This window comes from Petromyzon marinus, chromosome 20 (genome assembly GCF_048934315.1).
Source record: "Petromyzon marinus isolate PM22_M1 ecotype Great Lakes invasive population chromosome 20, UKy_Petmar_22M1.pri1.0, whole genome shotgun sequence".
In the NCBI taxonomy this organism is placed as follows: domain Eukaryota; kingdom Metazoa; phylum Chordata; class Hyperoartia; order Petromyzontiformes; family Petromyzontidae; genus Petromyzon; species Petromyzon marinus.
The window spans coordinates 12,546,969-12,559,711 of record NC_133686.1 but is presented as its reverse complement, the minus strand read 5'-3'; the positions used below and the strand labels follow the sequence as shown (position 1 = coordinate 12,559,711).

Here is a 12,743-nt window from a genome sequence, read left to right as displayed (position 1 = left end):
CGAGTTCGACTCCTGCCAAGGTTAACCTTGAGAATCCCCCCTCCCGATAGATCAGGATCCAAATGCAAGCCTACGACCACCTCCACCTTGCTCTCTGTACGCAGCCCCACGCTGACCCCGTACAAGTCCATCACCAAGTGTTGTCTGCCAATGCCACAGATAATCGCCGCGCTTGTAAAACGAAGCTAACATACACACGACATCCGTCTACCGTGCGAGCGACTCGAGCGATAGCCGTCCTCCCCAAGACGAAGGATGAGAACCTTGCCATGGGACGAGTTGTGAGAGAGAAGATCGCGCGTGCTGCGTAACTCACCGCGAGTGAGTTGGCGGTGGTGGTGGTGAGTGGGGTGAGCGAGCGAGGAGAGTTCCTGCGGTGCCCCGGTACTCGCTCGTGGCTCCGGGGGTTATTCCGCGGCGGTGGTGGTGGCGGCGGTGGTGGTGGTGGCGGTGCACGCGGCTCGCTTAGCGGCCGCCGTACGGAGCGCCGCGGTGACGACGTGGGGTTATAATCATCAAACCAACGCGTATTATAGCTGCCTTGCCTTTAATTCGACACAAAATATATACGTCATTAATATCAACCCACTCAAACCCCATTACACGGAGCCATGCCACCTCCTGTTTGGGCTAATTTGGCAAACTAGAGGGACACTATATATATCGTTTAACACGCGGTACGACGAGCGGTTAGCACGTGCGCCTTTGCGTGTGTGCGTGCGCGTGTACTTCTGTGTTCAGTGATCATTGTATTCGAGTGATTTATTTATTCAAAGAATCCATTTCATTTGCGAAACGTTCTCCGTGTGCGAGCTTTGTCGTCACGCTTTTAAAATCGATCCCTTTACGTTTTCTCAGATTTCTAAAAGTGCTCGCATACGCGTCCACACACGTGCACACGCGCACTCATACACACGCGTGCGTACACACGTGCATTCTCGTGCGCACACACGCGTGCGCATACACACCCACACACGCGCACTCATACACGCACGTGTGAGTACACACACATGCACACACGTACGTATGAATACACGCACACACACGTTCATACACACACCTACTCGCGTGCTTACAGACACACGTGTAAGTATACACAAATGCGTGTGCATACACACGGGTGCGTACATACACACACGCGTTTATACACACACGCGTTCATGCACACACGCGTTCATGCACACACACAAAGATCCCCCGTGTAGCCTTAACAGACTATAGGGGCAAGTGCTGTTAGCGAGCACCTATAAAGGCCGGCACGGCACACGAGGGGGTGGGTGACCAACACCACGCCCGGCCGCCTTTATCTCCCCAGTGGTGATATTAACACAACGCACCAGGTACTCATTTGAGGCTTAGTCGACCTAGGCGAGGCCCAGGACCGGTTCAGATAATCGTCACCGGTGATGACCGTGAGCGGGTCCGTAGCGTAGCTCGATTACCGCTACACTACCGCTCCACCACACACACGCGTGCGTACGTACACACGTGCGTACGTACACACGTGCGTTCATACGCACAGACGTACGTTGATATACACACACACGTGCGTTCACGTCAGTCCGCATACACAGAACGTGCACTTGCAGGGTTGTATGACCGCCGTCTTTATTATCCCTGACATGGACAACACTTACTCCTTATCATTACCGAAGATACAGATTGTTTTGCATCATCATAACTGAGTGGGCGCTCTGGCAGGCTAGTACCTTTACCACCAGGTAAGCGCATGACACAATAGCCGTTGTTGTTATCGTTGTTGATTGTTTGTGTTTTTCGCACTTTGCTCGCGGGTAATTGGAACACTCGCAGCGATGGGGCATGGATGGCGCAGCGCACACTCTGAACTCTGGGAGTCACGACTCCTCCTCCACGCGATCACCGTCCGCTCCACCACCACCACTCACGCCGCGTGAATCGGGCCAGTGGCCGGATTAAAATCCCTGGAAACCTCGCAAACTGTCTCAGAGGCAAGCGCGTCTAGTAACAATATTAAACCATACTCTTTGGTTCTTTCGGTAAAGTCAATATTAAAACATCACCACTACCGACCACCACGGGGTCATCATCGTCATTACCGTCATCGTCACCATCATTGTCACCGCCGTTATCATCCCCGCTGTCAAACTGCACGTGGATTCATCGCGGACAGAGCGAGGCGCGATGTTTGTTACCCTAAGAGACAGACAGCAAGACTGGTAAAGGCGGACACGCTTCCGACACAAGTAACCAAAGAGAAAGATCCCCCGTATAGCCTTAGCAAACTGTTGGGGCAAGTGCTGTTAGCGAGCACCAATGAAGGCCGGCACGGCACACGAGCGGGTGAGTGGCCAGCACCACGCCCGGCCGCCTTTATCTCCCCAGTGGCGATGTTTTACACACTGCACCAGGTACTCATTTGAGGCCGAGTAGACCTAGGGGAGGCCCAGGACCGGTTCACATAATCGTCACCGGTGATGGCCGTGAGCGGGAATCGAACCCGGGTCGCCAGGTTCGTAGCGCAGCGCTCACCGCTACACCACCGCTCCCCATAAGTAACCACGCACACCAGGGCACGACAATGCCCCCTCTCCCCCCGTGTTGTACACGAGAGGAGCAGCAGCGGCAAGGCCGCCCTGGACATGTTCGACTCACTTCTTCGTGGCTTTGCGCGATGTAGACTGTATATATAGATATAAAAATACACACACCGACAATCCCAGCCCACCTCCCCACAACGTGAAAGGCACACACGGGGGGGGGGGCATATGCAGGATGTGTTGACGCGTGCTTTGACAGCGGCACCGCTAACTTTTTTTTTTAACACGCACGAAGAATGTCTTTAAGAATGGAAAGCACCGCCACCACCATCACCGTCACCACCATCACCACCATCACGGTCACCACCGTCACCGCCATCACCGTCACCACCACCACCGCCATCACCGCCAACCACCATAACCGTCACCACCATCACCGTCACCGCCACCACCATCACCGCCAACCACCGCACTGCCACTCTTACCTGCAGCAACTGGGCCGCGCCCATCTTTGGAGACTCCAAGAGGATGCGCTAAGATAGCAGTAGTATCATCATCATCATCATCACGAACCACAACTACCGCTGCGACGTGTGTGTGACATTCTACTGCGGCGAGACTGATGACGCCTCTCCCTCTAGCAACGAGGAAAGTCGCTCGTTCAACCTCGCGGCGCGTTGATGCACGTCGCCCGCTATTCCACGACACACTTGCATGTCTGCACACACACACACGTGCATGTCTGCACACACACACGTGCATGTCTGCACACACACACGTGCATGTCTGCACCTACACGTGCATGTCTGCACACACACACATGTCTGCACATACACGTGCATGTCTGCACACACACACACGTGCATGTCTGCACACACACACACGAGCACGTCTGCACACACACACATGTCTGCACACACACACACGTGCATGTCTGCACACACACATACACTTGTGCATGTCTGCACACACACACGTGTGTGTGTGTTTGCATATAAACAACAAACTGCCGCGGTTCGCCACTGAGTGGCGGTGACGAACGTCAACCACGGCGCTTCTTGTGGCAGGCTAGGTGCACCTTGGGGGCGATCACGTGAAAGTGACTGATGGCTCGCTGCGGGCGGGAGGAGGTCACGGGGCAGGCACAGGTGTTATCGCGGCTAACTGACCGACATCACTGACAGATGTACACATACATTATATAATACAAGACAGATCCCACCGTGTAGCCTGTAACAGACTGTAGGGGCAAGTGCTGTTAGCGAGCACCTACGAATGCCGGCACGGCACACGAGGGGGTGGGTGGCCAACACCACGCCCGACCGCCTTTGTCTCCCTCGTGGCGATGTTTAGACATGCACCAGGTACTCATTTGAGGGCGAGTCGACCAGGCATACATATATAAATACACTCACACTCCCGTGTGCACGTTACGAATGAAGGTTAAGATGTTAGTAATTTACGGGGTTTCTTTTTTATATGTACCTAATGAATGTTACAGTCACCTGCAAATTAGTTTTTTTTTAAACCATCTAACAACGGCAGTGAATCACAAAATAACGTTATCACAACTCTCAACACAACTGCAAATTCAGTGCCGCTAATTTACCCGTTAAGCGAAAACCAATTCTGTCGTGGCGGGGGTAACGTTTAAGCGCAATTGGCACGCTAATAGCCACGATGCGCACACACGCACGCACACACACGCTTTGCCCGACACATTCTTTTTTGAATATCAAACAACAACAACAAATGGTATTTCGTGCGCGCGACGGCGAATGCCAGCGTCGAGGCTCCGCTTATGCCGCGTCCGTAACGGCGCGAGTTCGTGCACTTTCTTGCCGTTCCGATCCAACTTGTCGGGCGCGGTCTCCGTGCGTTCCGCCACGCTCTTCTCTGCCTCGCGAAATCCACAAACGCGCCGCGAGCCCCTTACACAAATACACATGTAAGCTCGTGCGTACGCTTACACACATATATAAATATATACCACGTGTATACATAAATATACAAGTGTATACCACGTGTATACGTACATGTTGCCAAACGTATGTTTATCGCAACAGTAAACGAAAATATATACGTACACACATTGGAATGTTTTACCTGCCGCCGATATATTTTTAAGAAATAACAGCGGCGCATTCAGCAGTGTGCTCAGCAGCCAGCCTCTCTCCCTCTCTGCCTTATCACCGAACCTTATTGCGGTACGGCAGGCGAGTGTTTGTTTGATATATCTCTGTGTATATAAAGACAAATGTGCCCCGTATAGCGTTAACACACGTTTGGGGCAAGTGCTGCAAGCGAGAAGCACCTATGAAGGCCGGCACGGCACACGAGGGGTGGGTGGGTGGCCAGCACCACGCCCGACCACCTTTGTCTCCCGAGTGGCGATGTTTACACATCTCACGAGGTACTCATTTGAGGCTGAGTCTACATAGGGGAGTCCCAGAATCGGGTCCGTAGCGCCGCGCGCTCTCACCGCTGCACTACCGCTCCCCTATACAGACAAAGATCCCCCGTATAGCCTGTAACAGGCTGTAGGGGCAAGTGATGTAAGCGAGCACCTATGAAGGCCGGCACGGTACACGAGGGGTTGGGTGACTAACACCACGCCCGACCGCCTTTATATACACACACAATACATATATTCTGTACACACAATCATAAACGCCACGTATAATATGTACTGTGTGTGCGTTATGTAAAGCGTGTTTGTGTACGCGTGCCCTGGTAGGTGCAGCAACACCTGCACGCGTGACTCGACGTCTCTTTGAGAAACATGAACGCGCTCGACATTCTCGTTTGAAATTTGCGAATGCTGAATATTAAATATGATTGTGAACTTTTATCCAGTTATCAAGCTCGTTGATGAGGCGTAAACATATACGTGTAAAATTCTTGCCATAGTTCGAGTGCTGCTTATCCGTATGCTAAACGTGCCGGCTAGCCGGCTCTATGTGACAGTGACACTCGCTTGTCCCCGACGACAGTGAGTCGGGGATCTGTCTCGTGCTGTCGTTCTGCAGAGTGCTTACAAACCCTGAATCACGGAACGAATATGCACAAGCAATATACCAGCGTGAGAATTGGTTTCACTCACATGGCAGGCTCGGAGTACAAGACCTATCTCCGTGTATCTACGTTTCTTCCAAGTCCCGTGCGAATAAAAAGCAACGCAATTGACAGGTGAATCGAGTAATTCGCCCTCGCGTGGAATGTGACGCAAACGCTGGGAGAACTGCGGGTATAATCCGCAACGGTTGCTTGTACATATATACGCACACACGCACGCACGGAAAAACAATAGCGATTACTCCGCACAGATAGATCTTTACAACGTCGCAGAGGCGGAGGACTTGGACCGAGGCGAGGTAAGGGGAACGAATGTCGTCGCGCTGAGCCGCGGAGCTAAGACCCGTCACGGTTCGATTCCCGCACCGGCTCGGTGAAGCCCCCCACGGGAATGAATGTAAAGATCAAAGCGACCACCCCCACCACCGCACCCTAAAGCCCCATGCGGGACATTTAAAATCGCGTACCAACACCGGTCACTGAAGCAGCAGGCCGCCGCCGTCGCCCGCCAGGGTCATAAACCACAATCGATATAGATATATGTTTAAGAAAAAAACGTGTTTTTAGCAGCAACTAAATTAATGCAATTAAGTAAGGGCTGTTGTCTAAGCACGTGAGTCGATCGCCAGCTATGGCGCTCTTTTTTCAGAAGCGACCTGCTCACAAATGATAGCTCAACGAAGTGGCTTATGTGAACATTTAGAGCAGCCAATTAATGGAAACGTAAAATGTTTCTAAATGTGGAGGGATAAAGCGGAAGACCCGGAAGATGAATTTACGGGGAGAACGTGCAAACTACAAATATCTACAAATATATTGGCGACAGGGTCGGGTTCGAACCCATGACCTGCATATCAGGCGAAGAGAGATAACATCTCGCCACCTCGGCGTCCCTTCGCCTTTCAAAACCCGCGCGCGTGTTATACACCACGCGCCGAAGCGTCTTTGTCAATACGCGGAATTCTGCCAAAACCGCGCGTTTGTCTAATTTGTTTTCGATATTAACAGAGAATCGTAATTACGAAATCAATAGCAAAGTTTCACAATTCTTCACACGCCCCCCCCCCCCACCATGCCGCGCCGACCCAACGTGTCCCAAGCAACGTCGTCTCACAACAGTCAATTCCATTCCGACCGCACGATTTAAATGCCAATACCGATTTGAGAAAGAGGCACAATAATCGAAAATCCTCCGCACGTATAAGTGACCGCGTGCGCGTCGGAGAGGTGTTTGGTAAGCGTGGGGAGCGACTCCCGCTCACGGACAACACCGGTGACGATTATCTGAACGGGTACCGGGCCTCCCCTAAGTCGACTCAGCCTCAAATGAGTACCTGGTGCGGTGTGTAAAAACATTGCCACCGGGGAGACAAAGGCGGCCGGGCGTCGTGCTGGCCACTCCACCCCCTCGTGTACCGTTCCGGCCTTCATAGCTGCTCGCTAACAGCACTTGCCCCAATAGTCTGTTATAGGCTATACGGGGATTATTTGTCTTTGGTAGCCGAGGCGGTTTCAGACATACGGCGTGAGTAGCAGACGCGTTACCTGTGCGTGGTCGTGCCGAGATGCGTGGCACCACAGCAGCAGCAGCAGGAGGATTGCTCAAGGTCTCGGTGCACACACAGAGTGTAGGCGTCCACACGCACTCGCCCGACGTGCGTTCTCCGGAACGTCAAACACGTTTGGAAAATATGTTATTAAAATTACACTATTACCTTCGTACATTCAATGCGCTCCCTGTGTATAGCAGGGCGTTATCGTATTCTACATATATAAGTAGACACAAATGAACTTCAAGAGACGAGCCTAGAATTGGGGTCAGATAGGCTGTTTTAGTGTTTATTATTATTGAGTAGTATTATTATTGTGTGTGTGTGTGTAAAGTGCGGCGTTTTGATTGCCACGAGCGCGCGTTAGCCGGGGGTGGAGAGCCGCGTCGCCATCCGAGTGGGGAGCAGGAGGAGAGTTATTGCGTTCACGTCGCCCGTCGCTTTGTCGCATTGTCCGGAATGATGGACACGATGAAAGCGCGAGAGATAACTCCGACTTCCCGCGGCCTCCGTGCTGTCCGCATGCACCTAACGCCACGCGCGGGCGGTTGCCAACGGGTGGCACGACACGGGGGCCGCCTCTCAACGCGAACAAATGCTCGTGCATACATTCGAGTTCGATGTCACTTCTACTTTGACGCGTAAAACGGGGGACTAAACGCGGTTGTGGTAGCGCAGGCAAAGACCCCCCCCCCCCCCATCACCGTGTAGCTTTAGCGGACTGTTGGGGCAAGTGCTGTTCGCGAGCACGAGGTACTAATTTGAGGCTGAGTCTACATAGGGGATGCCCAGAACCGGTTCAGATAATCGTCACTGGTTTTGGTGGCCGTGAGCGGGAATTGAACTCGGATCGGCACTGTGGCACACGAAGGGGGGTAGGTGGCCACAGCCACGCCCGGCCACCTTTGTCTCCCCAGTGGCGATTTTACACACCGCACCAGGTACTAATTCGAGGCTGAGCCGACCTGGGGGAGGCCCAGGGCGGCTTCAGATAATCGTCACTATTGACCGTGAGTGAGAATCGAACCCGGGTGGCCGGGTCCGTAGCGTAGCGCGCTAACCGCTACAACACCGCCCCCCCCCCCCCCCCCCACACGCACGCACACACCCACACACCCACGCACACACCCACACACCCACACACACGTGTCTTTCTCGTGTTCATATCTGTCTCACTCAAACGGATCACAACACGACCCGCATCGATCGCGTTGGGACTCGAAGAGCGCACGGGGGTCATCGTCTTCACGGCACAGCAGCAGAGTGCGCGTTACAGACTCCGTGCGCACGGCGACTGCCACACGGCATCCGCTCTCCATGTCATGGTGCCCTGCAGGGCTTCTGTAAACACGACGGTAGCAATGTGTGTGTGTGTGCACGGGAGTGGAGTCACAAGGTGTGTGTGTGCACGAGTCACAAGGTGTGTGTGTGTGTGCACGGGAGTGGAGTCACAAGGTGTGTGTGTGTGCACGGGAGTGGAGTCACAAGGTATGTGTGTGTGCACGAGTCACAATGTGTGTGTGCACGAGAGTCACAAGGTGTGTGTGTGTGCACGAGTCACAAGGTGTGTGTGTGCACGGGAGTCGAGTCACAAGGTGTGTGTGTGTGCACGAGTCACAAGGTGTGTGTGTATGTGCACGGGAGTCGAGTCACAAGGTGTGTGTGTGTGCACGAGTCACAAGGTGTGTGTGTGTGCACGGGAGTGGAGTCACAAGGTGTGTGTGTGCACGAGAGTCACAATGTGTGTGTGTGCACGAGTCACAAGGTGTGTGTGTGCACGGGAGTGGAGTCACAAGGTGTGTGTGTGCACGGGAGTGGAGTCACAAGGTATGTGTGTGCACGAGTCACAATGTGTGTGTGTGTGCACGAGAGTCACAATGTGTGTGTGTGTGCACGAGTCACAAGGTGTGTGTGTGCACGGGAGTGGAGTCACAAGGTGTGTGTGTGTGTGCACGAGAGTCACAAGGTGTGTGTGTGTGTGTGCACGAGTCACAAGGTGTGTGTGTGTGTGTGCACGAGTCACAAGGTGTGTGTGTGTGTGCACGGGAGTCGAGTCACAAGGTGTGTGTGTGTGCACGAGACTCGGGTAGCAAGGTGTGTGTGTGTGCACGAGACTCAGGTAGCAAGGTGTGTGTGTGTGTGCACGAGTCACAAGGGGTGTGTGTGTGTGTGCACGAGTCACAATGTGTGTGTGTGTGTGCACGAGTCACAAGGTGTGTGTGTGTGTGTGCACGAGAGTCACAAGGTGTGTGTGTGTGTGCACGAGAGTCACAAGGTGTGTGTGTGTGTGTGTGCACGAGTCACAAGGTGTGTGTGTGTGCACGGGAGTCGAGTCACAAGGTGTGTGTGTGTGCACGAGTCACAAGGTGTGTGTGTATGTGCACGGGAGTCGAGTCACAAGGTGTGTGTGTGTGTGTGCACGAGACTCAGGTAGCAAGGTGTGTGTGTCCACGAGACTCAGGTAATAAGGTGTGTGTGTGCACGAGTCACAAGGTGTGTGTGTGTGCACGAGAGTCACAATGTGTGTGTGTGCACGAGTCACAAGGTGTGTGTGTGTGCACGGGAGTGGAGTCACAAGGTGTGTGTGTGTGTGTGTGCACGAGAGTCACAAGGTGTGTGTGTGCACGAGTCACAAGGTGTGTGTGTGTGTGCACGAGTCACAAGGTGTGTGTGTGTGTGCACGGGAGTCGAGTCACAAGGTGTGCGTGTGTGCACGAGACTCAGGTAGCAAGGTGTGTGTGTGTGCACGAGACTCAGGTAGCAAGGTGTGTGTGTGTGTGTGTGCACGAGTCACAAGGTGTGTGTGTGTGCACGAGTCACAATGTGTGTGTGTTCACGAGTCACAAGGTGTGTGTGTGTGTATGTGCACGGGAGTCGAGTCACAAGGTGTGTGTGTGTGTGCACGAGACTCAGGTAGCAAGGTGTGTGTGTGTGCACGAGACTCAGGTAGCAAGGTGTGTGTGTGTGCACGAGACTCAGGTAACAAGGTGTGTGTGCACGAGTCACAAGGCATGTGTGTGTATGTGCACGGAAGTCGAGTCACAAGGTGTGTGTGTGCGCACGAGACTCAGGTAGCAAGGTGTGTGTGCACGAGACTCAGGTAACAAGGTGTGTGTGTGCACGAGACTCAGGTAGCAAGGTGTGTGTGTGCACGAGTCACAAGGTGTGTGTGCACGAGTCACAAGGTGTGTGTGTGTGTGCACAAGTCACAAGGTGTGTGTGTGCACGCAAGTCGAGTCACAAGGTGTGTGTGTGTGTGTATAGGACTCTCGAGTCGAAATGTGTGTCCGTGTTACAGGCCTGCAAATGACTTACTGTATTATGTATTATTCACCTCCCTGATAGTAACACAATGCCCTCCTGAAGAAGGCCAGTCGACCGAAACGTTGAGATCTTCATTTCCTCCCAGTGGCAACATTAAAGAAAACACGTCCGCGTTGTGCTAAAGTCCACATGTCATATTGTATGTACGAGGTCACTGAATCAGCCACCTGATAACAATCTAGCAGTTAACTGCTGCACGTGTTGGTAATCCTATAGTTAATTAATAATGCACAGACCCTTTGCTCAATCCACTGCTGGACGAGGCCCCACCCCCACGTCGTATGGGTCATACTTCACCACGCTGGTTGATTAGTAAAGATTTGTAATTGCTCGTACGGTAGTTTAAAATATCGTGGGATAAATGCTGGCTGGCAGAGTTGTCAAGCAAAGGAATATTCCCCCCGCACCTACGTACGGTGCGAAATAAGTTCAACATACAGGGTGGGGAAGGGGGTGGTCGAGATGTCTTCTGATCTCCATTGATTCTCTAATAATTTGTTTCTTTTAAAGGTATATTTAAAACAGACAGGAATATGCAAAGGAAAATAAGAAGGTCAACTAATGGGGGGGGGGGGGGGGGGGGTCACGAGACATCGGGACCACCATGGACATTCGACGCACTGCCCCTCCTGGCAGGGCGGGCTGCGTGCCCGGGGATAGAAGCGGTGCGAGTTGGATGACAGAGCACGTGGGGGACTCGTGGCGAGACCCCGTGGTCCTCTTCCCTCTCTCAACTGCGAATCAACATCGCCGCGAATGCATCCGCACGTAACCCGAGAACACTTCTCAAAGTCGACGGCAAGGGGCTTACAAACGCCAGTCCACGCGGCCCACCACGTTCCGTCTTTCCGCGTTTACCATTCAAATTATACTCGTTCCGCGCTGCACGCGCCCGATGATTGTTAAACACGTGACGCGTTAAGCAACGAACGCTCTCAGAGTCACGTGGAACACGTGTACACGTACACCTGAAACACGTGCACACGTACACCTGAAACACGTGCGCACGTACACCTGAAACACGTGTACACGTACACCTGAAACACGTGTACACGTACACCTGAAACACGTGTACACGTACACCTGAAACACGTGCACACGTACACCTGAAACACGTGCACACGTACACCTGAAACACGTGCACACGTACACCTGAAACAGGTGTACACGTACACCTGAAACACGTGTACACGTACACCTGAAACAGAGATCCCCAGTGTGTTGCACACGAAACACAACGACAAGGATCCCCCCCCGCCGGTATAGCCTTAACAGACCGGCATGGCACGCGACAGGGTGGGTGGCCAACACCACGCCCGGCCGCCTTTGTCTCCCCAGCGACGATGTTTTCACACCACACCAGGTACTCACACACACACACACTGTGATCTCAATGTGAATCAACTCAGGGGCAACCACACATTTTGAAAGCGTTGGGGGTTGACAGTAGCACGATGATGAGATGATTATGGGCGGTGTTTTCACCATCTGTGTATTATGTCGGGGCCGCACTGAAGGCCACCAGGGGCCCGTGGGCCTTGCAATGGAGAGCGCTGGGGTAGAATGTCATTCGCCACCGGTTGCGTTCGCCGTGACCGGGAATCGAACTCATCAGGTGGCCGGGTTCCTTCCCGTTTAACGGAATACTGCACACACCGTGGACACACACACGGACCACGAGTGTGGTGGGGGTGGTGGTGGCGGTGGTGTGGTGGTGTCATTTGGAGCACAGTTGGTCCTGAACAAGTGGCCGCAAGGCGAACGAATCACTCTCCCTGCTCTCCCACACACTTCACTCTCACTCTCCCACACACTTCACACTCACTTCACACTCACTTCACACTCACTTCACACTCTCACTTCACACTCACTTCACACTCACTTTACACTCACTTTACACTCACTTTACACTCACTTCACTCTCACTTCACACTCACTTCACACTCACTTCAGACTCACTTCACTCTCCCACACACTCTCACTTCACACTCACTTAACACTCACTTTACACTCACTTTACACTCACTTCACACTCACTTCACACTCACTTTACACTCACTTTACACTCACTTCACACTCACTTCACACTCACTTTACACTCACTTCACTCTCACTTCAGACTCACTTCACTCTCACTTCACACTCACTTCACACTCACTTCACACTCCTACACACTCCTACACACTCACTTCACACTCACTTTACTCTCACCCACACACTCTCACTTCACACTCACTTTACTCTCACCCACACACTCTCACGTCACTCTCCTACA

At 52.9% G+C, this 12,743-nt stretch overlaps 1 protein-coding gene and 1 long non-coding RNA gene across 10 annotated transcripts in view; one reads left to right on the top strand and one right to left on the bottom strand.

Moving 5' to 3' along the window:
* The window catches only part of LOC116944082 (zinc finger homeobox protein 3-like), a 462,441-nt gene that overhangs the window by 210,895 nt on the left and 238,803 nt on the right, over positions 1-12,743 (bottom strand). The window contains exon 1 of one of the 5 annotated variants that reach the window (XM_032957498.2): positions 3,005-3,329. The exons of 3 other annotated variants lie outside the window; for them this stretch is intronic. The gene's annotated coding sequence lies outside the window, so the exon portion shown is untranslated. Of the gene's footprint in view, positions 1-316; positions 1,293-3,004; positions 3,330-12,743 lie in introns of those variants that run through there. One more of the 5 variants, XM_076068328.1, reaches the window with a different exon arrangement.
* The window catches only part of LOC116944086 (uncharacterized), a 50,762-nt gene that overhangs the window by 2,776 nt on the left and 35,243 nt on the right, over positions 1-12,743 (top strand). The window lies entirely within an intron of this gene.